General features: G+C 43.2%; 1 protein-coding gene across 3 annotated transcripts in view; it reads right to left on the bottom strand.

The window, feature by feature from the left end:
- Positions 1-21878, bottom strand: part of LOC112458778 (sonic hedgehog protein A) — a 53946-nt gene that overhangs the window by 10439 nt on the left and 21629 nt on the right. Inside the window, exon 1 of one of the 3 annotated variants that reach the window (XM_025022568.1) lies at positions 2122-2145. The exons of the other annotated variants lie outside the window; for them this stretch is intronic. The gene's annotated coding sequence lies outside the window, so the exon portion shown is untranslated. Of the gene's footprint in view, positions 1-2121; positions 2146-21878 lie in introns of those variants that run through there. 3 annotated transcript variants of the gene reach the window in all.

Below are 21878 nucleotides of genomic sequence, written 5' to 3' on the forward strand. Positions count from 1 at the left end.
GGTAAAATATTTGGCCAGACTTTATCAGCGTACTGTACTAATCATACGTATAATACTTGTCATCAGTCCAAATGATGGAATAAACGGTCTTATTGTTAAATTCAAGCGCGGATTTAGCCAAACGTCTTAGAAATATCCAATGTTATAATCTTACTTCGCAATGTTCACCACACTTGTAACAAACTCGTTGATCGTTGCGTTCTGCTGTTCGCGTCACGTCGCGAATAAAATCAATGAAAAGAACATTCGAACGAACATTTCTCATCGAGTTATCAAGGATCCTTCTGGTTTTCTCTCGACATCTGTGGCCGGCCGCGTGATTTCCTGGAAAGCCCGATCGATCCTCCCGGATCGCGCGCGATCAAGGAGGCTCGAACCTGTCGCGGGACCGATCGAGGTCTCGCCGTGTCCCGGGGGGAGCTCATGTTACATCCTTATTACATACCTGAGCGGAAGACAAGACCGCGAGGAGGGACAATCGAGGCGGTGGAGGAAGATCGAAGTCGACGGACCGCGAGGCCCTTTTGTCTGTGGGAACGGATTACCCACGGAGAGAGAAGGTGAAGGAGGATCAGACGGAGTGATGGCGACGAGAGAGCGGGGAGAGCCCGAGGAGGACCCGCAGAACGAGCGAGAACGTGGCGGGACGGGGGGGAGGAGGGGGCAGAACGACACCAGGGGCGTGTTATTTTGGCCCCGAGGCACGTCACGCCCGTCGTCGACAGGCTCCTCGGGCACTCCACGAAGGCGACCACGGGTGATGATGCCTCGTCCACCGCAATCAAAGCACGCCTCGTCGCTTCCACTGTTCGCTCCGCTGCTCGATCGCTCTCGCGCGGCTTCTTCCTTCTGTCCCGCGAAGCGACCGGCTATCCCTTCGCGTATCGATATCCCTTCGCGGTCACGAACGTGCGAGATTACGTCAAAGGAATTGTATCAAGCCAGAAACTGGAAGACCTGACGGAGAACGCGTGAGAACAGGTCGAAAGAGAATATCAAGTACGACGAGGAATAAAGGAAGATGGAAGGAGTAATTTGTTATTGATATGTTGTGAAATCATACCAATCATGCAGTCGCAGGGCGACACGTGTGTTATGGGAGAACCTGATACACACGTACAATAGAATTATAGAGTGAAGGCGAGTAATATAAAATGTGCAGATAAAGAATGTTCTATTCAGCTGTAGACATTTTTATCAAACTGCACCCGAGGAAAGAGCGGTGTAAGGACGAGAAATTATTCATAAAGGGGTGAAAGTTGGGAGACACTCGACGCCCTGAACTTAAGAGCTTGTTGCACCGACCAAGCTGATGGAAGAGGAGGAAGAGGAGGAGAAATAAGTGAGAGGCGAGAGGGGAAAAGAAAAAGCAAGAGAAGGTAGAGGAGAGAGGGCAAGGTATATGTATACGAGAGAGGACGGATATCGTGTTCCAAATCGGGATCCGAGGGATCGGGTTATTAGGATCGAAATGAATGTAAATCCCCTTAACACGATCCCCGGCCAAAACACGGCTACCCGCGGCTCCAAAAGTGGCCAGATTAGATACCGCGGCAGGGCCGGCCCTGCCCGGGCCCGCTACGATCCCGCAGGATGTAGCAGCCTGATCCTATCTCTCTTCTCGTTCCTCTTCGCCGCCGCCATCGCCGCCGCCGTCGCCGCCGCGTCGAGCACCCCGGGATCTACCCTATAGATGGACCTTAAATCTCGCGTGCGGACCGCAGGAATGCTTAGTGCGCGTCCGACCGATCTAACGAGGTTTTAATCGCCGTCACAACATCCACGTGTAACACGTGACAAAGGTGTCACATGTTTTGCGTACCCTTAAATCAGAAAATTACACGGCTCTCCCACGCTCCGCTTAAGATCGCGTTTGTCGATAATGCTAGCGCTAACAATAAGTAGCAATATCCACGAACGTTTTATCGTAACCCTATCAGAGATGCGGTTTATCAGCAGAAAGAACTCGTTTCTCTCTGCTGATACAAAAAAAGATCAATAAATTTCCTACTAAACGAGACAGTAATTCTTTCATGCATTGTTTTGAATGAAATGCTTATCAATCACCATAATGAAAGGGATGAGTGTCCCTTGAGTGGTCAACGATTGTTTACGATTTACCTTATCTCCTAGAATACTCAAAGCTTATTTGACGAATCGACTTTCCATGTGGATCAGATAGGCGAATGTCAATTTGTCACGTCGCTCGATTAGCCCGAACGAAAATAGAAGCGGAAACTCTCCATCCAGTTGCGTTCCTTTGAATGGGTTAATCTCGACGGCGATATCTAGGCGATAAGGACATTCACGTAGCGGACATTTCACGGCGATTCGCATCGACGTGTATCTGGCACGTTCTATTTCCTATCGACGATAAAGATCGTTATCACTGACAGCGTGCTAGCACGTCTGAAGAAAGTTTGCACACGTGGCGCGTCTCAAGTCGAGGGATGTCGCGTCGCCTCCGGAAAAATTCGCCGACGTGGTTGGGGAGGCGAGGGGGTTTATGAAACTTTATATAGCGACACTCCTCGTAAATGCCATTGTAAATCACAGGTTATAAGGCGAATTCGTCGAGCGCGCCGTAAGGAGACCGTGGCAGACCGCACGGAGGAGTCTGTCGAGGCGGAATCGTGACTAGTTTCCTCCTTCCCTCCCTTTCTTTCCCTATCTCTGCCTTCTTGCCTGTGATTTCTACCGCGCGTGATAAGTCACCTTGATTTGTGGTCGGGATGAAGTCATAACAAAAAGTCTCGCCCCGTTAAACCGGTGTGCTTTCACAGTTGCGCAGTCGCAAAGTTGAAGCTGCACGCGGCGTAACTTTTTTTTTAGAAGAATTTAGTTAATATAATAAATCAGAATTAAATTACAGTTGCGAATATGTAGTGGTTTGATTTGCTAAGCAATCGAATTATTATATATTAATCTTAAGCTACATCGATTCCCCCGCCATTTTCTTTTTTGTGGAAAAAGAAGCTTGATAAACCAAAGAGAAATCGCTCACTGATCACATAGAACATTTCATTAAAATTAAGGACCATTCTAGATAAAATAAAAAGCATGATTTGTAGGTGCTGTTATAATAAAAACTGACTCTTCGTGTCTAGACAGAAAGTAAAAAAGTTTTTCATGTGCAATCATATCATAAATATAGCAGATTACGTAATACGGTGTCGGATGTGTATGCGTAATACGGTGTCGGATATATAACGTTAGGTCACGTTAAGGGATCTGTAGCAGAACCAAAAAAAGAACAGGGTATTTCTTGCGTCGGAAATATCGCCGCTATGAATGACGGCGAGTAAAAACGATCTCTGCTTATTATTGTATGACTCTCGATATTAGTTAAAGATTCCGGCATTCTAAGTTTGTCGGTTGAAAAAGCAAATTCCACAGAAACGCTTCGCTGATGGCGCAAATAAAACGCGAAAATACAGTTTCGTAAAGTAGATTTTCCGCGAATTGTTGAATGAAGCCTTGGCTTTGCGTAAGAGGAACATTCGTATCTTGCATTGATCAAATCGCGAATTAAAAATACAGCGTGTTTGACCGAACGATGCTATTCGTAAAATTTCGGTTTGTGTGCTCTAGCTATCTCCAAAACAGCTCACCCGCGGTTTAATAATAGTTTCCAACATGTTATTCGAACCTTCGCAAATTTATCTAGAAGCATTTGCTATCGCTTCATCGTGCATCTGGATTGCGTCAGTTTTTTATCTTCTTCCTCTTTCATATTTTTTGATAAGACATGTAACATATTGTCAATGAATGTACACAGTTACAGAGAATTCGTGGTATAAAAGATTAATGATTTTTATCCCGATTATTCTTCACACATACGTACACGACACCATTCTGTCAGGATGCAATTTGTGTTGAAGAAAATTGTCGATCGTGCACAGTATAATGTTTGCATGAAGCTAAGATTCGCGATTCGTTTGCACAAATGTATGCAAAGTGCAAATATATGTATACCTTATAAAACATATATGAATATTTTCCTCGAGCGGGATTCCACACATCACACGGGCTTTACATGCAACGCGCTTTAGCCAACACAATATCTGCAACGTGGGCGGACGATTATTTATCTTGTCATTCGCGTGATTACTCCGTGCCGTCGGCACGAACTTCTAAAGCACCTGTCTGTGAATCATCCATGGCAATCTCAATGCGCTTTCTCGTCCGACATCGACAAGCGTGGGACAAGCAGTTCCGAAGGAAGGAACTAAAAGTTGAAAACGTTATTCTCAACCTAGAGAAAGGTATTCGAATTGGACAAATTTAAATAATTTCTTTTTAATTCTGACTGAAATGTATGTCGATAAGAACACATTATAAAAATACATATGCATTTTAGTTATGATCTTTTTAAATTATAAAACTATATTTAAAAATTGATTAGTTGGTAGATTGTTAGCATACAAATTATTATTTTAAAAAACGAAAGTTTGTCGATACTTGCAATTGTTTTTAAAAAATATTGTTATCTTGACTTGAATTATTTCATCTCTTTAAGAAACGCAAAAGTATAACCTGAGAAAAAGAAGTTGGACGCAAGACCTAAAAAGAAGCACGGAGAGATTGCGAGAGACGAAGAAATGTTCACGGCACGTCCACTAAATCAATCAGTCGTAGCAGCCGCGCTAATTAGTGCTAATTGACCTTTGGACCGTGCTGATCTTTAGTCTCGGCGTGTTATTTTCGCCGGATCCGCTTACTACGTATCTGCATACAATTAGTATGAGAGACAAGAGTAAATCGCGTTTATTACGCTATTTAGAAATTTGATTTATAAATACCCCATCATTCAAACACAATTGTGACGACCATGCCATGTACATCGCGGCTACATGCAAAGTGGCGCTTGAAGAAAAATATTCGTATTCGCAATTAGGCATCCGCGTGTAAATACGTGCGTAGAGCAACGAGCCGTTTGCTCTAATCGTAGGCTTAATCTACATTCTAAACGGTGATAACTATAAATCACTCACTTATTGCAATCGTCGCTTGGCCACATGCAAATTGCTCCTGTGAATGTTTATTCATTGAATTTTTCACTAATTTCTATTAATAGAACAGATTTCATTCTTACTGCAGTTAGTTTAAACCGGCAAGATTATATTTTCTCTTTTTCTTTCTTTCATTGACATTCTAATTTTTTTATTCTCACAACTTTATCACATGTCTGTATTTTCTCGAAATTATTCAGTTTTGGAGATCAATCTATTTAAAAAAATATAATCTCATCAGTAAAAAAGAAATGCAAAATCTGTTTACACCAAGATATTTTTAGTCTTTTAAATCGAGGATATTTTATAGTGTGCAATAGATTGTACATATCAAAAAGTACCTGCACGGCAAGTTTACGTCGTTGACGTTTATTGACAGACGACGCCATCGAGCGCAGATAACGATTGGCCTGAATCGCCCTCTTATTTTGCATTCCGTCACGTATCGGTTATCTCACTCCCTGCGATTTATCGATTAAATCTAGGCGCGCAGTTGGCGCCGTTCTCCAAATTCCCGGCCAGATAATAATTTATATACATTTGCCATTTTATGATTTTCGAAATGCTTACCCTGAGACATGTATGTACCTGACCAAAAAATATTGCTATATTATCATGGTAATTAAAAGAAATGGAGAGGAAATGATAACAAGATTACGATTTTACGGTACTTGGTTCTGTTTGATTTAGTTGGCGCGCAGTACGATAACTCGACGGGAAGCTATCGATATCCTATCTCGGTGCAAGATAATGGAGTTTAATAACTTCTAGTTAAACAATTGCGTGTGTAATTGCGCTACTTGTGAACGATAATCCGATATCCGTGCCCCGCGGGACGTGAAGTCGCGCCCGACAAGTAAGGGGATCGTTAAATCCATTGTGAACGCATTACCGCAGGACGCACCAACCTAACCGGGAGCCTCGAAGGTCGACGGAAGGAAAAGAATTCGAGGGGTCGAGTAGCCCACGGATAGTAGATTTGTATACGCGATTCTCTCCCGAGTCATGAATAAAACTGAATAGCCGAACCGGTAACCTAAACCCGAAGTCACTCACCACCTGTTGCCTTTGTGTTTGTACACGTCGGCCCTTTCACAAATAAAACGATTCTTAGATCGATGATTACTTTTTTGTCACCCTTCAGATCTAAAGATCCGCGGATCTCGGATTTATTATTACGTGTATTACTGTTATTTCATTAGATCGTAACATGAAAGAAATGCAGTAAAACAGATATAAGTTCACATATTCTCAAAACGTATCTTAAAAAATAAATTTGTTACATTTATATATAAATGAACTTAGATCAGATATTCTCGTTAACAAAAATTTTACAAACGTAACTGCAAAGTCATTTAACGATGATAACTGAAATATTTCGTTTGTCAGTAGATAATGATATATTTTCAATATCAATTCGATTGCTTTATAGTAAAATCTTAATTCGAATTAAAAGGATATATTTAATATTAAAAGATAAACAATTACTACAAGCACAATGTATGGAGAATGCGGTGCATCGTCTGTACACAGAGGAAGAAAACTAATGTAAATTGAAACGAATTATATCATCTCGATAAAAATCTCGGATATATTAACGGTGTACAAATGCGCGTTAATATTGTCAAGCGGTTTCAGATATATCGCTTGTTGGCTGCCAAACGTGTCTCGGAATTATGTAGCGAGATATGTTCCGTCGTTAAACACGGCATTGCAAATTATGCCGGTTGCACCGATTAAACGCGTAATCGATAAGATCAATCTAAGTAACTCCTCGGCTGCCGCGTTGCTGATGGCGAGATTACTCGGAAGCGCTACTTCGTTATGATTCCACGGCGTGTATACGAGCGGTATTAATTCAATCTTTCACGCGTGCACGAGCGGGAGCAGGTAGCGGCGCGTCTTGTCACGGGAAATTAAGATTAACATTCAGAGGTGGCGTGTACGCGAGGTCGTTAGCGATATTTACAAGTACGTACGACGGAGCAATAAACTCGTTGCTGCGTCTTATCTCGGCGTACCGTAAAGCAATAATCGAGCCGTTATCCCGTGCTGTAGGCGAGAATGGAGCTCATTGACGATACACCGGGGACACTTCACAGCGATCGCGTTGGCGTATACAAGTACCGTTCATCCTTAAAAAAAAAAAAGAAAGGAAACTAGTTTCGAAGAAACAGCTTTGTAATATGTAATCTTAATTCCTTAAGAATACGAGTTCAGAGATGACCTCGAGAGGTAAACGTAACTTCTTTAAAGCGTCGCTAGTTTCTCCTGTGAAAAATAAATTGACTCCTTCCGCTGCAAAGTTACGTAAACGCGGTCACGCAGATTTTTCGCGAGGAGACGCTCCGGTTGTAAGCTCCCGTCGTTCGCTGCCCCTGGTTAAATGTTCGGCAGCGTTATCGGTGTCGAGTGGTAGCTCGTTCGTTGAGGCAGAAGGGGAGGCGGGAGAGCAGGTTGCAACAGGAGAGAAGAAGCATTGGCCTGGCAAAGTGTTTAAGAGCGTTATCTTCTCGGCTATTAGTCTTTCTTGGTGTGTGGCCTCCGGTCTCACCGGTCGTCCTGCTCTTGGAGAGCACGAGCTCGTGCAAGGGTTAAGTTTAAGTAGCCCCCCTTATCTCGGCTCACCATCTACATCCCAGGAGATTCATGGAGAGGATCAAGAAGAGTCGGAACAGGAAGGGAGGGGAGGTGGAGAAGAGGGGAGAACGGAACGGGGATGAGGCGCGAAGATCGACGCGAATTCCGTCGCTTCCGAATGTCGAGGGGAGGCCCATTCATGCGATAAGCATTCACGGATCGCTATTCACCGACGACACTTGACCGAGAAAACATCTCCCCGTATCACGGGGACATCGATGCGAGAAAGAGAGAACATTCGAGAAATGATTCTGTACCCGCTGACTTGACCGCGACACCTGGTACGTAGTACGATCGGAAAGAAGTCGAACGCGTTGGTTGGTGAAAGAGTAAAAATTCCAGCTATTGACACATATTCTCTCCCGTGACCCGTGACTCTCGTATGCGCACGGACCCTCCTCCATTTTGAAAAATTGAAATTTAATTCCGGGTGCAATGATCTTTGTCACGCGGATATCTCTTTCTCGATTCGGGTATCAGGTCGACGCCATAATTATCATAGCTGAATCTATGATAATCGATGACGATCGATCAAGTCTGATCGAGGAAGGGGAGCGCCACGGCAGACGTCCGACAGTTTAAATAACAAGTGGATGTATCCTTTGTTAATACGTTGGTTTATTAATAGGGCCCGCTGTAGAACGTTGAGTCCCGTACTAGCCCGGTGTGGGCCCATTGTGGTAGGGAACGTGCGGTGCACGTAATTCCCGCCAGATTGATGGCCGACTATTACCAGAATTTATCACGCCTGCCAGGCGACTATTGTGACGTATGTGTAAATAAAAGAAAAACGATCCTGGCAAACAGGATATCTCCTTGTCCGCGACACAGAATGTCGTCGTCGGTCACCTTCGGAACGATGATGTTCGGATTTCGTGAATGCTCTCTATAAAACTTTACGAGGTAAAAGTTTGATTTTTTAAATAGTGTACATTTGATTGATTACACGCATTAATAATCACAATAATTTATTCGTGAAACATGCGCCATGCCCTCACAAAGCAGGTTCTGATTAACTGAGCAAAATTTACAGAGACCGGAGATCGACGAAGCGGCGATGGGGGAGGATGTCCGAACAACAATAAAAGATCGGACCTGTTATGACTGTTGTAAAATCTTATGACGATCATAACGCTATCGCGATGTATATAACAGTGCCGGTCGCTCCAATCCTTCTGGCCAAGTCCTTTTGGGGGCTACATAGTCTCTCGGGGATCCGACTACATTAATCGAGTCATAATCGCGACAAATCCAGTCTCGATTAATCACCAAAGAGCGCGGCGATTTTTGGTAACCAGATCAATTTCAGAGAGCCGATAACTCTCGTTGAACGTTCCGCCAGGTCGTAAACATCCGCTTAACTTACCCCGCTGGCATCAGCCGAATCAAAAACACCGTAAATTAAGCGGGCATTATCTACAGATTGTGGCTGCTTTTTGTTCGACATGCCGCGCAATAATCTTGTTATTTATTGGACCGCGACTGACGCTTCCGTAAACACGAGTAGGATGTGTGTGTGATTCGCGAAGAGTCGTTAATGTAACGAGCCGCTGGACGACTAGGCTGTATTTTACGCCGCTAATACCCTCTGTCAGGGATGGCGTTCGGCCATTCTCAAACGGAACTCAAACGAACGTTGTGAAATGGATAAAGATATAACGCAGAGCCAAAAAAATACATATATATCTAGCGTGCGAGACATTTCGCGACGGCAACAATGAAAAGACTCTCAGAAAAAGGGCGAAACGAATGGAAATTCATAGATTTCGAATGGAAACTGAATATCGGAGAAAAATTTATTGACAAGTTTTTATTTTTGTCCGCGGGGAGTCCGTTAGCAAAGCTAAGCCGCGATTTTCTAATTCGCGATTTTCCACGGTACAAAACCCAACGGGAAGATTTTAAGGATTAACTACCGTGTGACAGGTACTAATACAACAAGAGGAACCCTTCCCTCGTCATGTCGCTCTAAATATTTGGCCAGCCAGATTAGTCGCGCCGTAAAGTAAAATTTGACTGCTTTTGAGAATGAATGAAATTCTACGTTTCTACATTGCGGGAAAAGAAAAATAGTCTCTCTTTTCCTTTTTTCCGGAGAGACTGGAGAACCGGAGAACACCTGGAGAAAGAGAGCGTGACGGTTGGGCACGTCAAAAGATTTTCCACCTCTTCACAGCAAACATTGTTTAACGATTGACGATGTTAGTTCGATGAGGTTTCCGACAAGCGAAACAGGGGATTACATTTGTCCAGACACATGACAGTTCTGTGTTTGAATAGCAGAATGACTCGAAACTGGAGGTTAGCATGGAATTCTATAATATTTCGCACTCGTTCGCTTCACATTTCTCGACGTTGGAGACCACCAACGTGATTTCTCAAGAATAAGGATTTTATCTATCAAAAAGAAAGTTGTGTATACAACCTATTTCTTATATTTCATATTTGTTCGAGTATAAAAAAATGTATGTGTGACATTGGTAATTCGTTTCGCCGACTTCCTTAGTTATCGAGGGGAGGAAAAATCAGTTATTATTACGTAGCGTGCACGTTGTCAAGGTAAAGAGTCGTCCTTCTTCGGATAGCACGAGAACATCACGAAGAAGAGCAAGAGGAAGAAGAAGACGAAGAAGACGAAGAAGAAGAAGAAGAAGAGCGAAGAGGCAAGTGAACGCGAAAGGGCTCGTGCTTCCGGCCGATCGCCTCGTTAGCATCGCCGTGTTTCCAGTTGGTGAACGATAACCGCTCGTTAACGGCGATTAAACGGCGAGCTAAACATCGTGGTGCCGCGAGACGAAACAATCTCGCAGGCACGTTGAGCCCCGATTAAAATAAACAAGGTGCTGCTCGCCGCCTCCTGCAATTGCTCGCTCGCTCGTTCGCTTGCTCACCTCCGCTCGCGTTTTGTTGCTCTCTTCGCCGCTGTTTCCGCACGATATCCAATCGAGCGAGTTCGTATTTCGAATACACGCCGCGCAATCAGGCGCTATACCCGCGCTACCAAAGCAATTAGTACTTTTAAAATAACAACGTAGAAACAAGAGGAAGGCGCGTTCGTACAAGACTTGAGTTGCCCTCGTTAATAAATTATCATTATTGCCAATCGCATCGTACGACAACCAAGGCGATAGAGAAATCAAACTTGCGAGTTGTCGCAGGAATAAAAAGAACAAATATTTTCGTAAGTAAAAATTTATCAGATCCAGTAATAATGAATCTCATCAGTTTATCGGTTAATAAATAAAAAATTGTATCGTCTAATTGCGACTTTTTTGCTGTCAAAATCTCTTTTAATTTTCTTCTTCATTTACTCTCCGCACTGGAGAATTGGATAATCTAGCGTAAGATATTTCCGTTTCGATAGGCGCGCGATGTCGGCGAGCGCGTAAGCTCAAAGACTCGTAGAGAGGAAGAAATCTCGTGGATAAGAGCACAGAGAGAATGGGGAGAAGGAATATGTCGAAGAGAGGGCGAAAGAATGAAAGAAAGAGGAAGAAAGAGAGAATCGTGAGAGAGTCCGGTTGTTGTGTGCCGGTAGGGTCGGGGGTCTTAATAAGATGGAAAGAGGTGCTTTGTGTTGGTGGTTGCACGAAGAGGCGGCCGATAGAGGAGGCAGCCGAAGGGCGGCAGAGTTTACACCTCACCTTGAAAAGGCGTCTTCGTGCCTTACCCGGCTCCTCTCCCTTTCTCCTACCTCTCGGCTTTCTCTCCCTCTCTCTTCCCGCTTCGTTTCGTCCGGCACCTCTTCCATCTTCTCCTCCTAGTCCTCTTCTTCGTGTTTGCCCGCCTCGTTAACGCCTCGCGGCGGCCAGAACGGACGCTGCACACGCAGCTATTTACCAGCCGCCTCTTTGGTCCATCTCTCTCTCCGTGAAAACGAAGGCCTCTTTTCTCTCCCCTCGTCACGAAATGCCGATATTTTTAACTGGCATTTTGGTATTTTGGCTCTTAGAGCTGGCTTTACCAAAATCCCCTATCGTACTATCTCTTTCCTTGCGGTTTAATAATGCGCTCGATAATCGCCATGATTATATATTCCGAGACCTTGCCCTTTTTCAAAATGTTTATAGGAATATTATGTTCAGTATAGAGAAAAAATAAAAGTTAAAATTATTCATTAATTAGTTATCAACAATATTTCTTAATCTTTTTAAAAGATCAAGAAGCGATAAGATCTTTAAATCTTTAAAATTTGTATAGAATTTTTATACGTGAGAAAAACATAGATTACTTATTAATTAATTATAAATGCATGAAATGCGTGAAATTTCCGGTTGAAATCTCCTGAACTCTCCATTGATGATAGATATCGCGACATTCGGTACTGGCATTCAAAGGCGAGACGACTTAGAGAGTTTCACGCAGGATACAAGAAAACCATTAGCGGCCACTATCGCCGTGACAAGAAGTTAAATTAATTACTGGGACCTAAAACAGGACACGGTGGGGTAAAGAGCGAGACGAAAAAGTAAAGGAGAAGTAGGAACAAGAGAGATGAGGAAAAAGGGGAACGTCGCATGCCATCGGACATTCCGGAGGCCCCGATGACGCGCTTCGAATTAGGACGATACGAATAATGGACCTGCGGACATCAAGGAAAAACCGTCCCGTAATTCCTCATCGCGAAATTCCAGACTGGGCAAACCTTCATCCATAGAATCCGTACCACGAAAAATATGGACGGTTTTTAGAAGAAGTGACTCTCGAGACCCCTCGGCAAAGAACGTCGAACGTTCGTACATGGCCGGCAAGCTTAAAAAATTTGTTTTCAACAAAGTATGTCAATTATTCTGTCGATGTAATCTGGTTCCTTTATCCCTTTACGCGTCCCTTCTCGCGCGCGAGCGGAGCCGTCATCCTCTCTATTAACATCTCGTTTGTCGCGCAATCGATAAAATATGTTTCCGATAAAATGGCCGATCGATTGTGTGCATACGCTCGGTGGCAAGGTCTTCGTTTAATCGCCGGCGATGATCCCGATCGTCAACGGGGAATGATATCGGTTAACGTGACCGGCCGTAATCTCGCGCGCGTAAATTTTTGCGCACGAGCCTACGCTACAGCGCGCGATCTTCGCGAGCTTGATCTTCGTGGAAAGCGAGCCACGCAGACCGGATATATGGAACGCCGCGCTGCGCCGTCGTCGGCCGGCACTCGTGATTCGATTATTTTTATTATTAATAATCTCAACTGCTTTCGTTTTTTATTATTAATAATCTCAATCGCGTTAACACACGATGAATCCGGTCGGTATCAGATCCAACGGCGATAAGGAATTTGATAACGGCCGGCGCGGTCGTGATGCCGGTCTCACGACAAATTACCGGCCATCAGAATTACTTAGGCGTTATCGTTGATCTAGACGTGTCCGATCGTACCGGATGGAGGCATTTTCGGGACGGGGAAATGCGTTCTCCGTGTAGGTACCTTCGAGAATGAAAATCTCTCGCGGCGACGGACCTTTAACGGCCGTCGCGCGGATGTTTTGACACGACCCGACACGGAGGGAACAGATATTTTCCTCGAAACCGAAGGAAGCCCTATCTCTCGGATGCATTCTCGGATAAATACGCGTGGCCAGGAGAAATCGATGACAGATGAAACTCGAGAAGCGGCGGATCTGAGTGCACAAAAACCAAAACGATTTCGATGATATCGGATTACGATTTCTACCAATTTTGCAATTTTTTTCCGATCGATGAAAGACCGTATTCATATGCAAAATGAATGACAGGGGAAAGATGTATGATATCGCGAAAAATTTCACATCTGTAATTTGGTGATATTAACCGAGACATATGGCATATATATCTGTTGACATATAAAAAGAGCCCACATAAATCGCGCCTGATAACGATGACCCGCCCACGTGGTTAATTGTATTCGACGAAATCATAATTTCGACGCATAATTTTACGCTCCTGTCTCGTAATTCGCACGCAAGGCAGATTTATGTAGAATAATCTGCGTCGACGATCCGGAACGTCGATATAATACCCCCGCGCTGCGTTGGTGATTGATGGCTCATAGTGCGCTCGCGACTGATACCGAGGGGGTGCATAACCGGTTCGCGGGACGGCACGGTTATTCCGAAAAATCGGTAAAGATCTGCAAGGACGAACGATAAAATAACGATAAGGAAAAGCGATCGCTGAAATACAGCGGGCATCAGCAGAAACTCAAAAAGATATGATTGCGGGCGATATTTCCACGCTTTCGCTGACGAAATTTATATATTCGCGATAAGAAAACTGGTTTTGGAAGGATGTTAAAGAGAAGGGCGAGATTTAAGAACGATGAAAGTTACATGTCGATAAAGAAACTAGCTCACGTCTTGTCATCTGCATTTGATGGTTCGCGAATCACCTGTCCCTCTCTGGAGAAATTTTTATTACGTAACAAAACTTTGTCTCTTAATTACACAAAATTAAGAAATTTTAAAAATAGTCAAAAATTCTTTCTGTTTAATTTTACACTTTGTGGCATCGAACGACGAAGCCGATTGTCAATAGCGATGCTCGATGCAAGAATAAGTGATGTAAGCACGAGGAGATAACGCGTACGCGTGCGACGTAAAGATGAAAGGGAAAGATCGAGGAACACTGTAGATTTAATACTTCCGTTCGATATCCTCTATCACGATCGATACTCGGAATCTTTCGTGAAGTTTATTATGGCAACGTGGATGATGGCCGCAAAACCGGTCGTAGCGCGATGAAGAAGAAGATAGAAACGAAGAAGGGATTGAAGATCGGAGGCTGATACACGGTGTAAAGTATATGAAATAAAGGCGCCGGTAAAAACGGCAGATTCGACACGTGCTTCGTACTCCCATTCGTATCTCCGATCGTGATTGGCACTTCGATCTTCTTGCAAAATTTATTATTGCTTCGGGAGCGGAGAACCGGTCTACCGTAAGCGAAATCGACGTGGGAAGAAGATGGGAGGTGAAAACGGACAAGGAAAAGATGAAGAAAGCTGCAGGAGACGTTTGCAAATCAGACGTGTGCTCCATGTTGTCGGTTTCAAGTATGTCAATTGCAGTAATCTAATTCTCTAGAGATAGAAATTAATTTTAAAACACAGATCTAATAGAAAAGTACAACAATTAATACAATTTAAATCTGTCGAAGTCAGCGTAGATCGCTTGAATGTTACTCTATTAATAACTTAAACTACAGTTCTCTCTACTTAAAGTACACAGACTTTCAAAAATAAATAATAAATAAGAAAAATATATAGTTATCACGAAAAAAAAACTAAAAACTCAAGAGATCGATCTTTATCGTTATCGAGATTTTTTTTGGGTTCGCAATCTATGATAATTATATAATTTTAACTGTGTCTTAATTTTGGTGAATTGGCATGGAACCAATCTCCGAAACGAGAGAGATCACAAAGATTGAAAATGGTGGAAAATCTTGACGTGCCGCCAAGAGAAAAGGCAAACCGTGAAAAAAAATGGTAGAAAGAGAAAACATGTACAGGTAAGGGAAGTGGTCGGTTGCCGCCCCATTAATTAACTGCCCCTCTTGACAGCCCTCCGCCCCCGACCGTTCCACCAAGGGCGCAGCCATTCACAGCTTGCTACACTGATCTCTTTCTCTCTCCCTTCTTCTCCTCCACTTCTTCGTTTCATTCTATTGTGTCGCTCTTTTTCCTCTCTCGGACAATTTCTCGAACGTGCGGCTAATTATACCGAGATGCAAAAAGAGACGTAATTACAAATTAACGATTATTATGCGGTATATATGCCATCTTAATTGTGAACGTTGACTCCAACTCAAGCGTAACAGTATATTACATGATGGAAATTCAAAATGGTGTCACAAAATTTATAAGTGTGTCCTCTGTCTCTTTTATTTCAAATTTAGATATCACAAAGCAAAGTAAGGGACATATACGAATAAAAGAATGAAAGAGTTGGCGAATTACATCTCTTTAAATTATGTAGACATCAGAAATTATGAAAAAAATGGCGACTATTTGAGTTTCCAGCAGGCAAAACTCATTCCAAGAATCAACAATTGAAAAGAAGCGAGCGACTTGCAAATTCAGGCCGACACGCGTTGCAGTTCGATGCATAATGGTTCTGCGAACACTTACATTCTTTATAGATTACATTGTGTTGAAAATATTAATTAAGGTGATCAAACAAAGTTGCCTATTCACCATGGCAATTGCATCAGAACCAGTTAGACAGTTAAGTCAAGGGGAAACAGGTCTGTCAGAAGAGCGAAACTTTGTTGCATACATGAAATGAGGATTATATCCATGTATGTTATCTTCGCCTCCATATATCAATACGATTCGCGACTGTAAGATAATTGGTATCATTTTGTGGCCTTAAAACAGACAGAAATAAGTGCAGCACACTTAAAATATCTTACTATTTTTATCATGGTATTATCTGTAACCGTTGTAATTTATTAACGAGCCATTCTTTACGTTCTCAATTCTCAATTCTCAATTCTAGCTTTAAGGGATCGACGTTATTCATATCGCTCATTTTCCATTCACGATTATGCAAGATTTTGCAGGAAATTGCACAACGAGACTCGTTCCACGCTTATTAACTCGGAAAGGAGAAACAAGTTGCGAACACGAGATAAATAAGACGGTAGAAGATTTAATGCCGTTATATATTTAAGGGATCTCGTCGTCGCGAGCGATCTCACAAAACGCGAACGCAGGCATGCACCGGCGGGGACCATATCGGCAGGGACGATTACACGCCGTGGAAGCCATTGTTGTCGTCCTATGGAAATTAATTGAATGTATTTGAATAAGCGCGTTGTTCGCCGCTTGTTCCTACTTGCCCACCTACGCCGAACACGCGCGAGCCATAAACCGTGGTCGCGATCAAACCGCTACAGGGCGCTCCAAAGGGCGAGCGAGACTGTACAGTACGAAATTTGCTCGACCTGAAGGAACAAATGTGTCCTGCTGCTGCATAGCAAGTAGCAAAGTCTATATAGCGAAGTCTTATATAGCAAAGTCTAATAGAGAATTAAACGTTTTAACGTACTTTATTTAGTGTATGCAACCGGATAAAATATTTTTACCGTATTATGGAGTCTCGCGATGCGTCGCGACCGGAAGAACGACGTGAGTCGCGACGCTCGTTCTGAGGAGCACAGAAGCCGCGATTATGGCCTTCGATAAATGTACGACATCGTCGTAAAGCTGGCGGCAGTAAAACGCCCGCAAAGAAAATAAGTCGCGCACAGTCGGCCGCGATTAATTACCGAACCGCAGAGGCGTCATTAAATTTTCTTGGGCCGCGGCAGACTGTCGCGAGCCCAATAAAATAAGAATATTAAAGCCGGATTCGTGGAAACATCGAGAAAAATGCGAACGTCATGTCTCAATGCATTAACGTACTGTACGCGAAGTCAGAGGCAAGTCTTTTTTTCTTTTCGCTTATTAGGACGACCCGATCCAGATTTTTATCCGCGGCATTCAACAACGATTGTGTCAGGAGTTCTAAGTAAAGAGCAACAGTCATAGAACTGTCTAGAGACGATATGCAATGAATTTGAAATATAATCATTTTACACAAATTCTTCAATCATTAACAATTAAATTTTTCAAATATCTAATAATTTTAAAAATAATAATATTTTAATAATAAAATAATAAGATTTTATGAATAAAGCGTAAATAAGTGACATATGACGTACTCACTTAAATACACCGAATATACTCTCAAGATGAAATGGAGTTAGCAAGTGTTTCCATAGGATTGCTCAGCAAATACGCAAGATCGAATTAAATTAGAAAAGCATTATGTAATTTTGATAAATATAACTAACTGATATATATTTTGAGCTTCTGTTTGATGAAATTTACAACTTTAGAATAGCTGCCATTCTGAATATGGGCCAAAGAAATGCGTTTCTGCACGTGCCTGTAGAGAGTCATTGGATGCATTGGTATCCCTGTATCAATACACACGGCGACAGATATGAGATAGTAAGGGCCGTTGGAAGAGCTGTGCATCTTCTTATACAATGCACAATGGTTGCGTCCCATACATTACACAGTTATTTATTTATTTATTAAATGCGCGCTCGTGTTTCGTGCTGCTAACAAGGCTCGCGGATTAAGTTCCTTTGACTACTGGTAGCGCGATTTGAGACAAAACGGTGCGCAATCCTCCGAAGATTGTACTCATCTAAATTTGTGAATGAAAGTCGAAACGTATCTTCAGATTATTTACCATCATTTGACCCTACAGCCAATAAATCTACATTTATTTAATACTTATATAGTTCAATACTTTTGAGTTGTTAAATTCACATCCTCCAATCTTATATATCTTTAATTAGAATTTTTTTTTCTTTCTTTCACGTTTTTTCAGATTCTTCTCTTCTTATCTATTTTTAATGATTCTCAGAGTTAATCGAGAATATGCCTTGTGCTCTGTCCCTTTATTTTATCGCAAGGTACTGTATTATGAAACGGTAATTTTAGCCTTTTGTCGCGGACGTTAAAGAAGGCAATAAGTTGATAAGTTATACGGAGTTGACGTGCGCGACGAAGAAACGCGGAGGAGAGGAAAAAAGGAGAAGCAGGAGAATCGGGGCCCGCGGGGGAAGACCAGGCGATGACGATCCTTTCCCACGTCGGTCATCGCCGACCTCAAACTGGTCATCGGATCCTTACTAGAATGAGCGAATGAAGGAAGTGGTCGACAAGATCACTTTACAGCGCTGATACATATTTCGTAAAACTCTCTTCTTCGCGCAACGAATTTCTCTGACAATTGTAACCAATCGACTTGACGAATGTGATAATTCTTAGATTGCACATAGGTAAGAATAAAGACACGTTTAGCGTATATAATAAAACTCCAGCTATCGATTAAGCCTATTGAAAGTTTCGGTCCAGACGTTATTGAGATGCGATAATGTAAGGTACTCTTAACTAGACGGCTCGTTGCCTGCTCGGCGTGAGATACGATCGTATCTCTTGATGCGAATGCGATCGTCGGCCATTTTTACGATTGGCGCTTCGACGTAATCGAGCGATGAAGTCGTCCTCGCGGTCAGTACCGTCGGGATGCGACGTCACACACATGACGATGACGGTATTGCGAGGCACTCGGCGCGCGGAGTAAGTCCGCCATAAGGACGAGCAACGCCATGACGTTCTTTTGACCCGTTTGACCCCATGCACACTTCTCACGATGCATTATGGCGGCCGCTTGGAAGGCCCTCGGCCCTTCCTTCATCCTTTCCCCGTTGAAACTCGGTGGACCAACCAGATTACGTCTTTCTCTCTCTTCCTTACTCATTGCTTTTCTCCTCTCCTCACCCTTTTCCCTCTTTCTATCTCACTCTTTCTCTCACCCGCTCTATCTTTCTCTCTTTCTTCGGCTGTCCTCTCTCCGCCGTTTCGCTCTTACTCTATCTCTTTTTCTCCCTCCCTCTCCTTGTCCTTCTTGTTGTTGCCGCATTATCCCACACATAATCGAACACGCCGCGCGCGAGAAAGAAAGACGCCACGGCTTTCGCTCCTTACTGTTCCTTTGCTGCTTGTACATGGTCCCAGTCTGCGGTTTGCAGATTCTTAAGTATCGTTCACAGGAAAGTTTGCAAAAAATCCTACTAAAATCACTCTCATCGACATTTTCATCATCATTAAAGCTTGCTAAAGCGCAAGAGAGATTCGATCGGCGACGTCGTAGTTAAAATTCTAATTATCTTAAGATTTTATCTTTTCGTTAATTCTATGCCAGTGATATTTTATATTCATCCGAATTAAATTGTATAACGCAATCTAGTTCGAGTATGTCTATATTCTCTCTCGCAAGTAGCGCGCGGAAGGATATTCTAAACTTTTAAAGCGTAGGCGAAGCCTGATGACACATTCTGTTAACGGGTTCCGCCCTGAACGCTGTATGCGTCGTGACGGATGAATCCCGATGAGTTCCATTAGAACAGCAAGGTGATAATAATGATGATGATGATAATAATGATGATGATAGCCGAGTAGAATAGAAACACCGGAATACGCTGTAACAGCCAAAGCTATTTCCTTTGAAAGGTCGCACCTCGGCAGATGGGTCCGTATAACTGGTTCTATACGCGATATAAAATTGTTCCGATATTATAATGGGCCTTTAATTAGGATTCGTCGGCTTCAAGGAGGCATTGGGATAACTCATACTTTTCTCAATGATATTCTTTGCCAATTGCCCTTTATATTAATTTTATTCAATAGAAAAGTAAGACCACGTATCCTAGATATCATTAAAAAAAAAGCGAATAAAGGAGTAGCAATGACCTGCAAAAGGAATTAACGGCTAATCATAAAGATTTTGGAAAACGTAATCATCCGTTTTAAAACGTCTTGGTCATTTCGCGTCGTTGACTGGATCAAGAAGACGAGGAGGGGAACATAAGAAAATCGAGAGAAGGGAGAGCGATTTGTCGCTGTAAAGGCATGAACGATCGCATCGGGGTTAACGGAGGTAACCTCGACGTCTGAACGCGCGGGAAACAAATGCTCGTGGATTTACGAGGTTATGCCTGTGCGAAGATAACGGCGCGCGAGAGGCCGGGTAGCCCCCTCGAAAGGAACGTTAAGGCAGCGCTAATCCTGCGCTCACATTAGTAAAACCCGCCACGGACAGCCGGCAATAAGTAACATCGGACACGCAGAGGATATACTATACGGTTGCGTATCGCGGTTGCGAAAGTTCGAGCATATTTATGTTTATCGATCACAGACTTTTTCGTCTCGGAAATCTAATTGTAAAAGAAATAAAGAGAGAGACAGAGAGAGAAGAAATGAGGAAGAGAAAGATCGGAGACATGATGCTCCAGTTATTGCTGCTTATTTAAGACATTTAGTAAAATTTAAATACATTTTAAGGAGCTACATATTTGTACAATATATACATGTACGTATTGAAAAGTTGCGTTGCCAATAACTCGAAACATATTGCGACAACGAAGCCAGCTGCGCGTAAATCGTTGCTATTGTCCGCCAGCAAATAGACGCCTATTCGTTGGCTCGGCCAATAAATAAATTCTCAGGACGTGCGATCATTTGTAGTGAACGCGCGTCGTAAATTTTTGCGGGGGCCGCGGGATATTTAACCGGTATCAGCATGATGAATGCTTAATTTTCCCGGGCGCCATTTTTTCGTTGCTGGCAAGTGAATTATTATTCGAACTCGCGCGCGTGTGGGTTGATCTCCGCGCGAGAGCTCTGTAATCAGCGCTCTTTTTTTTTCCTCGACCGACACGTTCGTAGGATAATGTCGTACGGGAAAGCGAAGCGGGTCTGTTTATCGCTTTCCAACAACGCCGATTATCGCGTTAGCCAATTGATTACAGTGACACGCGATTGATTTTCAAATAAAGGGAAGGAAAAGATATGTGAACGAATCCCGTAGTAGTTTCATTTATAGTTGATGCGTCTGTCAAAGAGACCTGCCCGAGAATGCATTATGGTGCTTCTAAAGTCATTGCCTCTTCCAAAACCAAGTTCTTAAAAAATGCCGCGAGTTAAAGGAAATTCATCGTTAGAGAAAACGATTATTTGTAGGTGCGTGTACTAGATTTTCAACATCGTTCTGCATTGTTCGTAATTTCTATGAATGCGGTAAGATCAGAGCGCATAAGATCTCTCGCGGAGCGGAATCGGCATAACACGGTGAATGATCGAGGTAAGTTGCGATCGCGCGCAGCTCGTGAATCCGATCCTACGAGCTTCGCGAGCATTCGGAGCGTATCACGTGCCGCCACGTGCGCTTATCGGATTACCCGGTTGATCATCGACCGTCATTGGACACCGGCTGCAAGTCACTGCAAGCGGCTCGGGACTCGTACTCTATATGCTCTACGGCACTTACTGCAATCGTCTCGATCTCATCGTGATAGTCATTCGCGACTATTCTGAATCGGAGATTATACGGGGGTCGCAAACGCGCGCAATTTAGCATTCGACCTTATCACGTGTTAGTTTCTTACGCGACTTCCATGAAACGACAACTCACGAGAACAACAATCGCTTCTGATATCGCTTATCAAAGTTAACTCGTCTCCAATTCCGTCGTTTTACAATTGATAAACTCTTTTCGCTAATCGCTAATAAGCATGATGAACATTACAAAACGTTGCAGAGGGAAAGAGTTCGAAGAGAGAAAGAGGCAGGAAGGAGAAAGAGGTCGATCGGACGGAATCGGGGGGGGGGGGGGGGGGGGGGGGGGGG

This window comes from Temnothorax curvispinosus, unplaced genomic scaffold, assembly GCF_003070985.1.
Source record: "Temnothorax curvispinosus isolate PA1 unplaced genomic scaffold, ASM307098v1 QBEX01009183.1, whole genome shotgun sequence".
In the NCBI taxonomy this organism is placed as follows: domain Eukaryota; kingdom Metazoa; phylum Arthropoda; class Insecta; order Hymenoptera; family Formicidae; genus Temnothorax; species Temnothorax curvispinosus.